This window comes from Hyperolius riggenbachi, chromosome 7, assembly GCF_040937935.1.
Source record: "Hyperolius riggenbachi isolate aHypRig1 chromosome 7, aHypRig1.pri, whole genome shotgun sequence".
Taxonomy (NCBI): Eukaryota; Metazoa; Chordata; class Amphibia; order Anura; family Hyperoliidae; genus Hyperolius; species Hyperolius riggenbachi.
The window spans coordinates 225,136,773-225,150,676 of record NC_090652.1 but is presented as its reverse complement, the minus strand read 5'-3'; the positions used below and the strand labels follow the sequence as shown (position 1 = coordinate 225,150,676).

Here is a 13,904-nt window from a genome sequence, read left to right as displayed (position 1 = left end):
TGTGTGTGTGAGGTGTGTGTGTGTGTGGTGTGCATGTGTGTGGTGTGTGTGTGTGAGGTGTGTGTGTGAGGTGTGTGTGTGTGTGGTGTGTGTGGTGTGTGTGTGTGTGGTGTGTGTGTGGTGTGTGTGTGGTGTGTGTGGTGTGTGTGGTGTGTGTGTGTGTGTGTGTGTGTGTGTGAGGTGTGTATGCGTGTGTGGTGTGTGGTGTGTGTGAGGTGTGTGTATTATTATTATCATTATTAAAGAAGACCTCCACCATAAAGGAACTACTAAAAAGATAGGGGAAAAAATGGTTTATGAGAGGTCAATCATCTTCTTCCGAGTCCTCGTCTCCTGTGATGTACATGAAAAATGGCTGGGGGCAAATTTCAGCTCAGGGTGAAGCGGAAAGACCGCTGAAACTCCTGGTCGGTGTGAAATATTATTCCCCCTCCAAGTTGTAGCAACTCGGGGGATACGTAATTCAGGCACTGACTATTTCCAGCGGCCAGATTACATTTAAAAAAAAAATCTGAGTCCCACCTATTGCCGCCAACCAAATTAGTCACCGAGTGCCACTATAGCCTTAATTCTCTTAGTGGCTTATGGTGGCTCCCAAATATTCAGGGCAGCGCTATGCAGAAATCAGGTGAACCACCCCCCATATAGCCTTTTTGTCCCTATTGTGTCTCCCTCCAGACGCCAAAAAGTACGGTAATAAACATGGTATCTTCCCTTCCCATTTTAATTTAACTCCACCTTCTGAGTCCACTCTGCGTATGAACGTTCTCCTTGTTCTCTCAGGATAAGGTGGCAGTGTTTTTCTGTGTGTGCTGTACAAGCTGCTTGGTTAGCCGATATCAATTAGTTCATTTTTTTTTTAATGCCACCATACAGTATTAAATATTTTCTAAAGTAGGTAGATTTGCTGGTCGATTTGAACCAGAGGCGGGGCCGGAGCATTGGGGAGTGGCTGCGCGGGCACAGGATGTCTGTGGGGGACCATTAGAAGCCCCGGGTAACTTCAACTCAATTCCCCCTGACCCCCCTACAGTGTCCCTTTAAAGAGAACCCGAGGTGTTTAAAGAATGTTATCTACATACAGAGACTGGATCTGCCTATACAGCCCAGCCTCTGTTGCTATCCCAAACCCCACTAAGGTCCCCCTTAACTCTGCAATCCCTCATAAATCACAGCCGTGCTGTGAGGCTCTGTTTACATCTGTAGTGTCACTCTCAGCTGCTCCCCCGCCTCCTGCATAGCTCCGGTCCCTGCCCCCGTCCCTTCCCTCCAATCAGCAGGGAGGGAAGGGATGCAGGCGGGGACCAGAGTTCTGCAGGAGGCGGGGAGAGCAGCAGACTGACACTATAGAGATAAACACAGCCAGCTCTGACAAGCTGTTTGTCAGCAGCGTGGCTGTGATTTATGAGGGATTGCAGAGTGCAGGGGGACCTTAGGGGGGTTTGGGATAGCAACAGAGGCTGGCCTGTATAGGCAGATCCAGCCTCTGTATGCAGATAATATTCTTCAAACCCACCTCGGGTTCTCTTTAAAGATTTAGGCCCTGTGGATGAAAGTGGGATTGTTTATCAACATTGATCAGGAAAGGCAGTTCTTTATGCAACTGAGGGAATGATATACAGGCATAAGCCGTATGAACTCCTTCATTTGCTTTGCATTACATCGAGCAGTACAAAGCTAGTGGTGGTATGGAGGGTTGCAAATCATACTAGATCAGATCAAATATTAAGTAGTGCAAGGTTGTAAAATAATCTATATCGGGTAGATATCAAATGTTAACAATGATCGTGATGAATTTAAGCCTTGTACACATACTAGATGAAACTTGGCCAAAGCGGCCGACAACTGCTACTGTCGTGAATTTAGTGTGTGTACAGTGACCTCTATGTCTCCTGACGCATAGAAATGAATCACCTGCAGGCTAGTGATATATCTGTACAGCCTGTAATGTCGCCCAAGGGATCGGATCCCCATTCCTGCTAAAGCAACATGCTGCGTACATGTGTACAATCCCAAACCCTACCTGGTGACACGCCCATTCACCATACACCTTTTGCAGTACAGACATTCAGACGTCAGCCAACACAGGAAGATCTCTATGCACACAACACTATCGTACTCAGAATAATAACACAAAGCCTGCTGTTAATGCCTTCACCTCTGCTGCTTCAGATGATGCCGTTAAATTAATAACACAACATTTCTAGCTGCTGAAATTACATGCACACAAAAAAGGGCACTAAACTTACTTAGCTAGCAGATTGTATATTTTAATTTGTAATGGGTGTTACATGGTTAATATTCCCCGGTAACACATTTGTACTTCCCCCATGTTTTACTGATGGTGTTTAGAACTTCATTAGATTTCCACATCCGCTAATTTTCACCATTATTTAAAATCAATATACAAGAGCAGAAAGAAAAATGAGAAGCAGCAAATGCTGACGAGCGCAGGTTGTATGAAGACTTTAAATCCTTGTCTATAGGCGATGCCGGTGTATGTAGAAGATGCCATTGGTTATGTGAGTACAGGAAACGGAGATCAGAAGCCGCCGGAGGCTTCTACATGAGCCCTGACAGCATACGCCACCACGGTACGGCTGGAATGAGCACACACCTCTGATGGTGACATTAAGCGCTTCTAGTTTTTGGAACGCAGCGCTCCCACCCCCACTGCCCCTTGAGCTCTGCTCGGCCAGAGCAATGAATCCTACATTAGCCATAAAACATCCCCCCCTCCCAAAACCTGACACTTTCTCCTGGCCTCCCTCCCTTTCTCGCAACATTAAAACAAATTTATCTTCATTTATGTCGCAATTACCTCTCCGGGTTGTTAATTTGCTGGAAATGGAGCTATTCTTTAATTGCTCCTATTAATGGGGGGATTTAAATGTGCTTGTAATAAGCTGTTACCTTCAGAATGGGACAAAGTCACCCACAACGTAGCACAATTCTCTACGGGACTGCAGCAAATCAACCCCCCCAAAATCGAGGGCTTACATCACAAATATGTAGGCTTGCTTGGCACTTGCAGTATACACAGAGAGTGAATCATTTAACCCTGTTTAATAGGACTATGAAATGCATCAGACAGCAACCGGCTGCACATCTGGGGGTTAATCAGCCAGCTACTGCAAAATTAAATTCCCCCCCCCCCACCCCCAAAACAGAGTTATTTGAATGAAACATACCTGTGAACAAAAAAATAAACAGAACCCCGGACAGAGCAGCAGTGTGACACATGGACATTTACAGCAGATGAAACTGTCACCTCCCATGTTAATGTCCAGTGAAGTGTTAACTTACAAGACAGCTATATTAAAAAATGTAAGCTGCCTTTTCTGGCAGTGATTTTGCTGCTAAACGTCTGTTTCCAGGGGACAGATCCTGGAGATGGAGCTCAGCACGCAAGAGAGATTTATGGCAGCAGAGAAAGTCCTCCTACCCTGATCTGGAGAGCTGATCCTAATGGCCCCACATTCATGGATTTATAAGGCACTTAATGGCAAATTGTAGCAAAATAGCAGCCGAGTCAGCTGGAGACGGAATGTCACACAAATATGCAATTAATATACTAGCTATAGATTTGTCTGCGCACATGTAAAGATTACACAGATAGACGGACGGGGATGGATTCTTCCCTCGTCTTCATTTCCTCCAATAGGGAAACATTAGATCTAAGTGTACAATAAAATCATACATTGTCCATATTCTCTTACACTAAAAGTGATCATAACCATAAATATAAGAAAAAGATTAGCCGATAAGCCAAAGAGGGATTGCTTGTTCCTAAGATTCTGCGAGGTGTTAGAAAGCATTTATACCTATCACAGTGTCGTACTGAACACAGGAAATCCAGTTATTTGGACGGACATTAAATACTACGGACACTGACAATATATGCTGGAGAAGTGTATTATTTCCTGGTTTCACCAAACGATCCGTAATAGGAGATAATGAGGTTACATTTTATTTCTTTATATTTTTAAATGAAGTGCAGCTTAAACCTACTGAATTCATGAGCTATTATTAAACGCATGTTTGTTTTCGGTATTTTCATTTATTGTGTCTAAGCTGTCCCTGCACTTTTCACACTATGAGTTTCCTATATAGACTGCTTATGACCCAAGCCCTCCTTGTTCTGTTTGGAGTACCAACGCTGCATTTTATCTAATTATATAATTTTATTCCAATATACAGCAACAACACTTCTACATTATGAAGGCTTGATCAGGGCAATAGATTTTATTTCATTAAGGTTCCCAGATGTTCAGCCAAAATATTAAAAGCACCTGCCTAATGCTGCGTTGATCCCCCTTGAGCTGATGAGCTTTAACCTCTCCTGGTTATATCTGCATGCTTTACTAAGTATACAGTCATGTCACTTACTGTCCCCTCAGAGGAGCTCACAATCTAATACTTACCACAGTCAGAGTCTTCTGTTCCTATGGCAAACTAAAGCTATGGAAAGATGGATTGGGGACACTACGATGAACAATTGTTCCCTGATCCATACTTAAGAATCACACAAGGCGAAAAACAGACGAGACACAAACAATCAAAGCCCACTGATTTAAGTGAAAATCGGGACTATCATTTGCAATGTGATCAGTCATGCTGGCCATTCAAAACGAAGGATTGTCACAGGAAATCGAACGGCTTTAAACATTGTTCAAATTTGATGATGTAAATGATGAAAATGATGTTACATAATGCCAGGCGCTTTTGGGCAAAATTGTGTAAAATATCTAGCCGCGGCTATAGACCTTAAGTACATTTGGGGAGAACCAATTTACTTGCATGTATGTTTTTGGGATTTGGGAGGAAACTGGAGTGACCAGAAGAAAAGCAGGCAAACATGGAGAGAACATACAAATTCCATGCAGATAGTGTCCTGGACCATTAGCATCAGGGACTCTAGTGCTGTAAGTGAGATGTCTATACACTACTCCACTGTACCACCATATGTTGGAGGCCAAACATTCCTAGATTCACCAGAGAAGACCACTGTCTTGCACAAGCATGGAAGAGGCACTGCCACATGACACAAATCAGCTGTCAGGCTACCCCCTCACCCACTGTCTGAAACACCACACCAGTGTTTCCAGTTTAACAAGTAAATAATTTCACTTGCGTAGCAGTGCCAGAATTGCTTTTCCTTACAATGTTAAAGTTGTATATTGATAAGACAAGTCAAGACAAATAACATTTATATTGCGCTTTTCTCCTTGCGGACTCAAAGCGCAAGAGCAGAGCAGCAGCCACTAGGGCGCGCTCTATTGGCAGTAGCAGTGTAAGGGAGACTTGCCAAAGGTCTCCTACTGAATTAGTGCTGGCTTACTGAACAGGCAGAGCCGAGATTCGAACCCTGGTCTCCTGTGTCAGAGGCAGAGCCCTTAACCATTACACCATCAGCCAACTGCCCACATGCCAACCGTAGGAGGTTTCAACAGTAGAAGGGGGTCAGAAAAATGTGGCAAGCTGCAATGCAGTGTGTTCTGACACCTTTCTCTTATGGCCAGAATGAAGCTTTTGCAGCAATTTGTCCTACAGTAGCTCTTATGTGGGATCAGACCGGAAGAACTAGCCTTCTTTCTCATGTCCATCAATGAGCCTTGCTGTCAACAGTCATCCTTAAAGAGGAACTTCAGTGAGAATAACGTAATAAAAAAAAAGTGCTTCATTTTTACAATAATTATGTATAAATGATTTAGTCAGTGTTTACCCAATGTAAAATCTTTCCTCTCCCTGATTTACATTCTGACATTTATTACATGGTGACATTTTTACTGTTGGAAGGAGATGTAGCTGCTGCATGCTTTTTGGGCAGTTGGAAATTTCCCACAATGCAACAAGGTTCACAGACAGGAAACTGCCAGGAGTACCACGGGTCCTCAGAGTTTCTTGTGGGAGGGGTTTCACGACAATATCAGTCATAAAGCGCCCGATAGTCTGTTTGTGAAAAGGAATAGATTTCTCATGTAAAAGGGGGTATCAGCTACTGATTTGGATAAAGTTCAATTCTTAGTCAGAGTTTCTCTTTAAATCACTTATGGTAGGTACTAATCACAGCCAATCAAAAAACCCCAATAAGATCAGCTGTCTCAAGGATGTTCTGAAACAATTTACCCATCACAATCAGCCACTCAGATTCACTTGTCCAGGAACTGACTACTAACCTGCTGCATCCCTTGGAAGGTGTCATTATACCAACAGAGTCAATGTTCCCTTGTGTCACCTGTGAGTGGTTTTTATTTTGTGGCTGACTGGTGTATGTATGGCTGATTGAGTAGAGTAGCTGGGACTCGTGTACTGAATGCCCTATCTCAGAATAGACCAGCATGACAGGAACTAGATGAAATGATGTTACACATCCTCACCAGAGTATCACCAGAAATTTGGTGGTAGGGGGCTCTTGAGGCAATGGTCAGGAAAAACATAGAGGCCATTTGCATCACTGCTTTTAAAATAAATTACTTTTTAAATTACAGACAGCAATGAATTTCCAAAGCTGGCTACAAGCTCATATTGCTTTACTTAGCAAGCATGGAATCTGTATGCTCTTTGGAGTACAGACTGCCAAGAAATTTCCATCCTCTTGAATGAGTTACTGTACAGGACAAGAGCTTTTGATACCCATTTTCAAGGTATGGACTAAGCCCATGCTTGTCAAGAAACTTTCCCAACAACAGTCTCTGTTAGGAACACTGGTTGTGTTTTAAATGCACAAAAAAGTGAGAAAAGGAAAATAATGTGTTCCATCAATATTTGGAAAGTAAAGCGCAGTACTGAAGGTTTTGCTTCTTTTTCAATTCTAAAACTGCAGGTTCAAGTCCGGCTACTCCCAAAACACACATTTCAGTTTTCCACGTATGTTATGAAACTGTGAGGTAAAACACAACAAATCATTGCCTAACAAATCTATCACCTAATCAAATTGATCACATGCTTTGCCATTAGTTGTGATACGCAACAGAAATCTGACTAATAAATCCAATCAGACACTCAACTGATAGGCTTCCAATACGGAAATCTGATCTGGGTGAAATAAACATACCATATTTCACGGTTTCATTTTTGTTTTCATACATCAGTGTCAATATATACCAAGATGTTCATTGTTCAGTCCCATACTGATGTAGCAAGCCCCCCCATGTTAAACATCCACGTCTTAAAAGATGCTATAAACCAGTGTTCCCCAACCTTGTCCTCAAGGCCCACCAACAGTGCATGTTTTGTGGAAATCCACAGAGGTAGTTTAATCAGCTCTGCCGAGAAACTAATTAATTCACCTGTGTATGTTTGGGGGTTTCTGCAAAATATGCACTGTTGGTGGGCCTTGAGGACAGGGTTGGGAAACTCTGCTATAAACATTCTGTTGATCTCTAGCAGGAAAGTGTATACTTGGGCCTGCAGTGCCTAAATACCTAGATAGGCTGCTCAGCATTATACTTGTACACGGCATGTTAAGACCCTTCCTGCACTGTTCTCAGCAAGTATCCAAAGCCTGAAGTTTCTCTGGTGTTTCCTCTGAAAGCAGACTGAAGCTTTCTCATCAAAACATGGTTGGAATATTTATGGGTTTCGGATTATGCTAGATTCACCATTAACATCCCGTTTTGAAGCTTCATTTTGCAGCTCTCTCACCCTTGCACAGCTCAAAGCTCATCCAGACAGACAAGGAATGCTCAGAGGGCATATTAATATACCTCAAAGGTTACAAGACATGGCCTGCTGGCTCCTGCCTACTTATTTCATGGGTTATTACCGAACTCAGCAAATCTGGATTCCTACTAAAATGGTACAATAGCACCATCAGCTGTTCATTGTTGGAGTTGCAACAGCTTTTACAGATAGGAATATCTAACACAGTATTAATACCAAGTAAATTAACGTTGTAAAAGTTAATTGGAAGGTATTATAAACTAACTAAAGGGAATCAATTAGAATAAAATAGAAATCGGCTTAATACGGGAAAATTCAAATAACCTTAAACAACCAAACAAGATAAGGTGTACTATTTTTGTAAACTATATGTTTGTGTGAGTTTTGAGCTAATACACTCACAGCCTAGCAGCCGACTGTATTACATAACTGCTGTATGTGTTTTTGGGAGGATTGTTACACTGCCTGACAAACATAAATACAAACGTTAGGTTGTGGTTGTACAATGCAACCATTTACAGTGAGAGGTAGTGATAAACTGCTGCTCTTTATTTCTTCCTGAATTGAGGAACCCATCAGCGATTCATAATAAGAAAATTAAGTATATTCGCAAAAGTATTAGGATCATATTGCCAATAAAACAGCTGCTGGACCCCCTATTGACCATGTTCAGTCCCATGATGACTGCTAGCATGATATGACACTGGACCATGCAGCAGTAATAAGAGGGTGGTAGATAAAAATGGCTATGATTGGTGGGTGAAGCGGGACCAAATGCCATCTTCCCTAATGGATGGAATTTGCTCCTTTATAGGCAACTACGATGTGACTACTTTGAAGCTGGCAAAACTACAGAAGTCAGACGATGTAATGTGGTGAAGTCATGTGCACATCACAATTTACAAATCACTTCTAAATGACGTAATGATGTAAAGTCATTTTCTTTGGGGAAAGGGAAGGGGCCGTGTTCCACTATTTAGACACATAGGTAGCCATCCACGTGGCTGGAACTTATTTATTATTGTTTTTTCAGCAATGAAAAGGCTCCACTGTCTGCTCCATTAGGAATGAGCATGCACGCTTAGCCAGTCTAAGTTTGGCAATACCACAGCCACAGCAAACTGCTAACCAGAGCAAGATTTTAGTTTCAGCTTGCACAGGAAGGAGAACTTCGCTGTAATCACTGAGTGCAAATCCACCAGCCACCACTAGATGGGGACTCTACTCAAATCTACCTGCACAGACACAGGCAAATCTTGCAAATAATCTGCTACATCAAGTAGGGATGTTGATGCGAGGAATAAAAAAAACAAAAAACAGTTTTACTCACCCAGGGCTTCTACCAGTCCCCTGCAGCCATCCGGAGCCCTCGCAGTCACTCATGGATCCTCCGGTCCCCCGCCACCAGATAGTTTTATTTCACTGACAGGCCTGTCCATGTGTAGCCTTCTTCGCATTCCTGTCCGCAATAGTGTCCTGCGCAGGACGCTATTACGGACGGAAACACGAAGGAGACGCGTGGCTAGGCCTGCGCAGACGCAGTAAGCCTGTCGGAAAAAATGAAACTAGCTGGTGGTTGGAACAGGAGGATCCGCAAGTGACTGCAAGGGCACGGAACGGCTGCAGGGGGCTGGCAGAAGTCCCAGGCGAGTAAAACTGTTTTTTTTTTGTATCCCTTGCTTAAATTCCTCTTTAAAGACTCTGAAGTTTCTTAAAAATCCTTTTTTTATCACAAAATATTGTTTAACATATTAGCCCTAACTAAACCGCCGCATTCCCGCCGCTGTACACTATCTAAATCCCCCCTAACTCGCCGGGGGGCAATCCGGGCAGCGCTTCCGTGAAAGGCAGGGCTATGAGCCTCAGCTCTGCCTCCCAGCGCGTCTGTCAGCCCGGATCGCCACCTCTCCCCCGCCCCTCTCAGTCTTCCTTCACTGAGAGGGGCGGGGGAGAGGCGGAGATACGCACTGACAGACACGTGTAGAGGCAAAGCTGCGGCTCATAGCTCTGCCTCACACAGGGCAGCAAAATCCACGACCAAGAAAGTTGTTGATTTTGCAGGGGAGAGGGAGGGCAAGTTTGGGGGGATTTAGATAGTGTAAAGCGGCGGGAATGCGGCGGTTTAGTTAGGACTAATATGTTAAACAATATTTTGTGATAAAAAAAGGATTTTTAAGAGACTTCAGTGTCTCTTTAAGTCCTCAAGGGCTGAGGACCGTCCTCACTCATTTTTTGCACAGCTCAAATTAAATGACGTGACTGAATCAGAAAAGCTGTGGTTTAGCAAGTAACTATTGTACCATGTTAGCCATCAGTAAAAGCAAGCAGTTTTGAAACACCTTGATTCCAAACTTCTTGTTTTAGCAAGTACAATACATTTCTCCATTTTTCAGTCCATCCTAAACACTGGAATGGATATGGCCCTCGAGAACTGGAGTTCGACATCTGTGCTAAACCTTCATACACACGCTAGTGGGAACTCAGCCAAGGCCACCACTCGGGGCTACCTCTGCAGAGAATCTAGCATCTATAAAGCTGAGCCCTATTGTTTAACCTCCCTGGCGTTCTGATTATGCGCAGCCGCACGGCTGCGCATGGTTTTTTAAACCTAATATTGTTTTTAATCATGTAGCTAGCCTAGCGCTAGCTACATGATATCCCCCTCCCAGCCGAATCCCACCCACCCTTCCGATCGCCGCTGGCGATGATGGCCGTCAGGAAATCCCGTTGTGAACGGGATTTCCTGCAGGGCTCCCCCCCGTCGCCATGGCGACGAACGGAATGACGTCATTGACGTCGTGACGTCACAGGGAGTGCCGATCCACCCCTCAGTGCTGCCTGGCACTGATTGGCCAGGCTGCGCACGGGGTCTCGGGGGGGCCCTACTATGCGGCGGGTAGCGGCGCATCGGAGCAAACACGCAGCTAGCAAAGTGCTAGTTGCGTGTTTGAAAAAATAAATTATCAAAATCGGCCCAGCAGGGCCTGAGCGGTGCTCTCTAGCGTCTCGCTAGGGAGGTTAAAGATCCAGGAACCAGTTCTCTAAACAGCGATAACAGAGAGCTGTTCCCCTTTCCCACCCCTCCTGCAGGAAGCAACTTCATCATACTTCATCACTGTTGTCCCTCCTTCCATGTCAAGCAGGCATGTCTATATAAGCTTGTGTCCAAAACAGTTGTCTTAAGGGTGGTCACTAACGATCCAATCATACCAAATCTATGTAGTAGAAGAGTAAACTGATGGAATATATTAATTAGATACTATAGGCAGTTCCCTTATATTATATAGAAATGATAAGATTGGATGAAAAAGATTGGATCATTAGTAGCCACTATAAGGCTTGAGGTCCAGGTCCCTATGGGTGACTGTTATTGCATGTGTGTTCATACCTTAATACCCCAACCTACTAAATCAAAGGACTGCAGACTGTAATCCCTCGGCTTAGGGTTGCCATGATCACCTTCTGAGCTCTTCCATCTTCTTGTAACAAACTGAATGATTTTACAAGAAAGGAATAAATCAAGTAACCTGGACTATAGCCAAAAAGGGGGAGGGGTAAGAAAAACAAACAGCTATCGTTGTGGTAAGAGTTTTACCACATATCACTGCACCAACCAAACATCACAGCAGTAAGTGGGAGTGGTTTCAGGGGGAGGACCCCTAAAAGTGCCTCTCATATTATGTTGCCCCCTAATAGCGCCCTCATACTCCACACTACTGGCCCTTGAGTGTACTATGTTCACTGCTCACTGATTGTAATCGCCTGTCTGTTACTGCCCCTATGATATAAGGCTATGATTGAGGGCCAATGGGGCCTGGAACATGTGATTTGGTAGGAGCATTACATATGATGTGTGGTGTGATGCAGTATACCTCCATATATACCCCATTGTGTGGTTAACGTGCCCCGTGTTGTTGCCCATGTGGTTCCTCCTATGTTTGTTGATGCCTCATGTTGCCCGCAGTGTTATGTGCTGCTCCCTGTATTGTGCTGTCCCACAGTGTTCTCTTCCATCTCCTTGCACCTGTGTCATTAATGCAGTTCACATAATGCCCCCATGTTATGTATGCTGCTCCCATAGTGCTATCTGAGGCGTACTTTTACCTGCCAGACCCAATCCTCCTCTTCAAGGCAAAAACATAGGTCTCACTGTCAGTATGATCGCACAGCAGTTACAGGGCGGTGCAAGGGAAGAGGAGAGAGAGAGATGGTGATGGTTGAAGGGTTGCCAGTCCCTGTCCTAGTCCGTGTCCTAGTCCATACAAAAATATCCAGATAGCTCATGGTGACCCAAAACCTCCAGGAAGGCAAAATTACATCTATTGCAAAATCATCTTTACAAAAACATGAACGCACATATTTTTTCCTTTTAGTTCTGTGTACAGTAGATACGAGTTAGAAAGAATTCCTTTTTAATTGCAGTCTGTCACTTTTACAAAAATATCCGTTGACTTCTTGCTTTGGCAAGTGGCTTTGGGAAAGTTAGGTACACTCCTTCTGCTCCCTTCTGTGGATCACAAAAAGTAGATCAACAGGGGTTAGCTGTGTGCTCACAGAGAGGCTGGCTTCTGTATTCGCCCAACTCCTCCTTGACTACATCATAAAGGTGATGACTGGATAGGTAGGCTCGGCTATACCTTACAGGAGCCAATAGGCACAGATGTCCTGGCACCATAGAGTTTGCCCACCATAATCCTACAAACTCCCACCAAACTGCATCGCAAGTGTGCTGGCCGGCCCAGCTGTCACTTCCCCCTTACCCATCATAGCCATCTATAGGTGCCCTTTGGTATTAGGTAGCAATATGTACCCTCAATATTAAGTAGCTAGAGGTGCCCCTGACTGAAGGGAGATCTCGTCAGTGGAATGCAAAGAGCGTTGTGAGTAACCTCTCATTTACACTCTCATCAGTACTCTACATAGGGAAGGAGGGAGGGAGAAACTCTGGAAGGGGAGTGAGACGCTTTTCCATTATCAGGTGCCTGTAGGCACATGCCTACAGTGCTTTATGGTAAATCCAGCCCTGTGGATAGGGTAAGGATATTGGATGGTTCACAGACTGGCTGTTATCTCTGGCAAGCAGTGTCTGTAACTAGTACAGGAAGACAGTTTTGCAAACCCAGCTAGGCCGCCAATAATACAAACATGACTTGATGTGTAAAGCATATACATTTAGGGCCCTTTTCCACTAGGTTGCGGATCCCCTTCAAAAAGCGGATCTTAGCCCTCTTACCGATCGCAGCAGCACTGCAATTTACATGTAACTTGTGGTGCTCATTTCCCCCGTTAGTGCAATATATTTTTTCAGAAAGGTAATCACCAGCTTGTGCTATTGTTTCACTATTGGGGTCTGTTCACAACGGCTACACGGCCAGTGTAAATTGCACTTCTTAGTGAAAAAGAGCCCTACTGCATTGAAATTTATGTTTTGTTCCACACTAAATAGGCAGCACGGTGGTATAGTGGATAGCACCTTCACCATGCAGATCCTTGGTTCCAATCCCAGCCAGGGCACTATCTGCATGGAGTTTGTATGTTCTCCCTGTGTCTGTGTGGGTTTCCACCGACCACTTCAGTTTCCTCTCACATCCCAAAACATACAGATAAGTTAATTGGCTCCCCCTAAGATTGGCCCTAGACTACGATGGACAGTGCTGCTCAGCAAGGTTTCGGATATCCGGATAATCCAAACATTTTCCACTATCCGAACTTTGAATAGCAATTCGGATATTTTTTAAAATCCGAATAGACTATCCGGCTTTCCTGTCTGAAATCCGAGCAGACAGTTAGTTCAGATATCTGAGCAGAAGCCAAAATCACCTTCAATGGCAAAAATCCCTTTCGAAGGCATCCAGGCCTAGAGAGAGAGAGAGAGAGAGAGAGAGAGAGAGAGAGAGAGAGAGAGAGAGAGAGAGAGAGAGAGAGAGAGAGAGAGTGTTCACCACTTTAGGTGACAAAAAAATAGGTAGTGGATATTTAGATCCTGCCAATATCAAAGGTTGTTTTAACTTCCCAACTGTCATTATTTCCCCCTTAAACTCTTGTGATTAGTGACTGTTAAACAAGAGAGATAGTCGATGAGGTATAAATAATTGCAACATCCTTGCAAGTGCAATGAGGCTTAAAATCAAAGCAATAAAAATTGTTGAGATTGCATTTGATTGGCCCAGGTCCAGGCTGCATACAGTTTGAATAAAATTTGCATCTCACTGAGCATCTCTACTGAAGAAGAATCATGC

At 44.0% G+C, this 13,904-nt stretch overlaps 1 protein-coding gene across 8 annotated transcripts in view; it reads right to left on the bottom strand.

Annotated features, from left to right (window-relative positions):
- The window catches only part of AGAP1 (ArfGAP with GTPase domain, ankyrin repeat and PH domain 1), a 589,384-nt gene that overhangs the window by 213,135 nt on the left and 362,345 nt on the right, over positions 1-13,904 (bottom strand). The window lies entirely within an intron of this gene.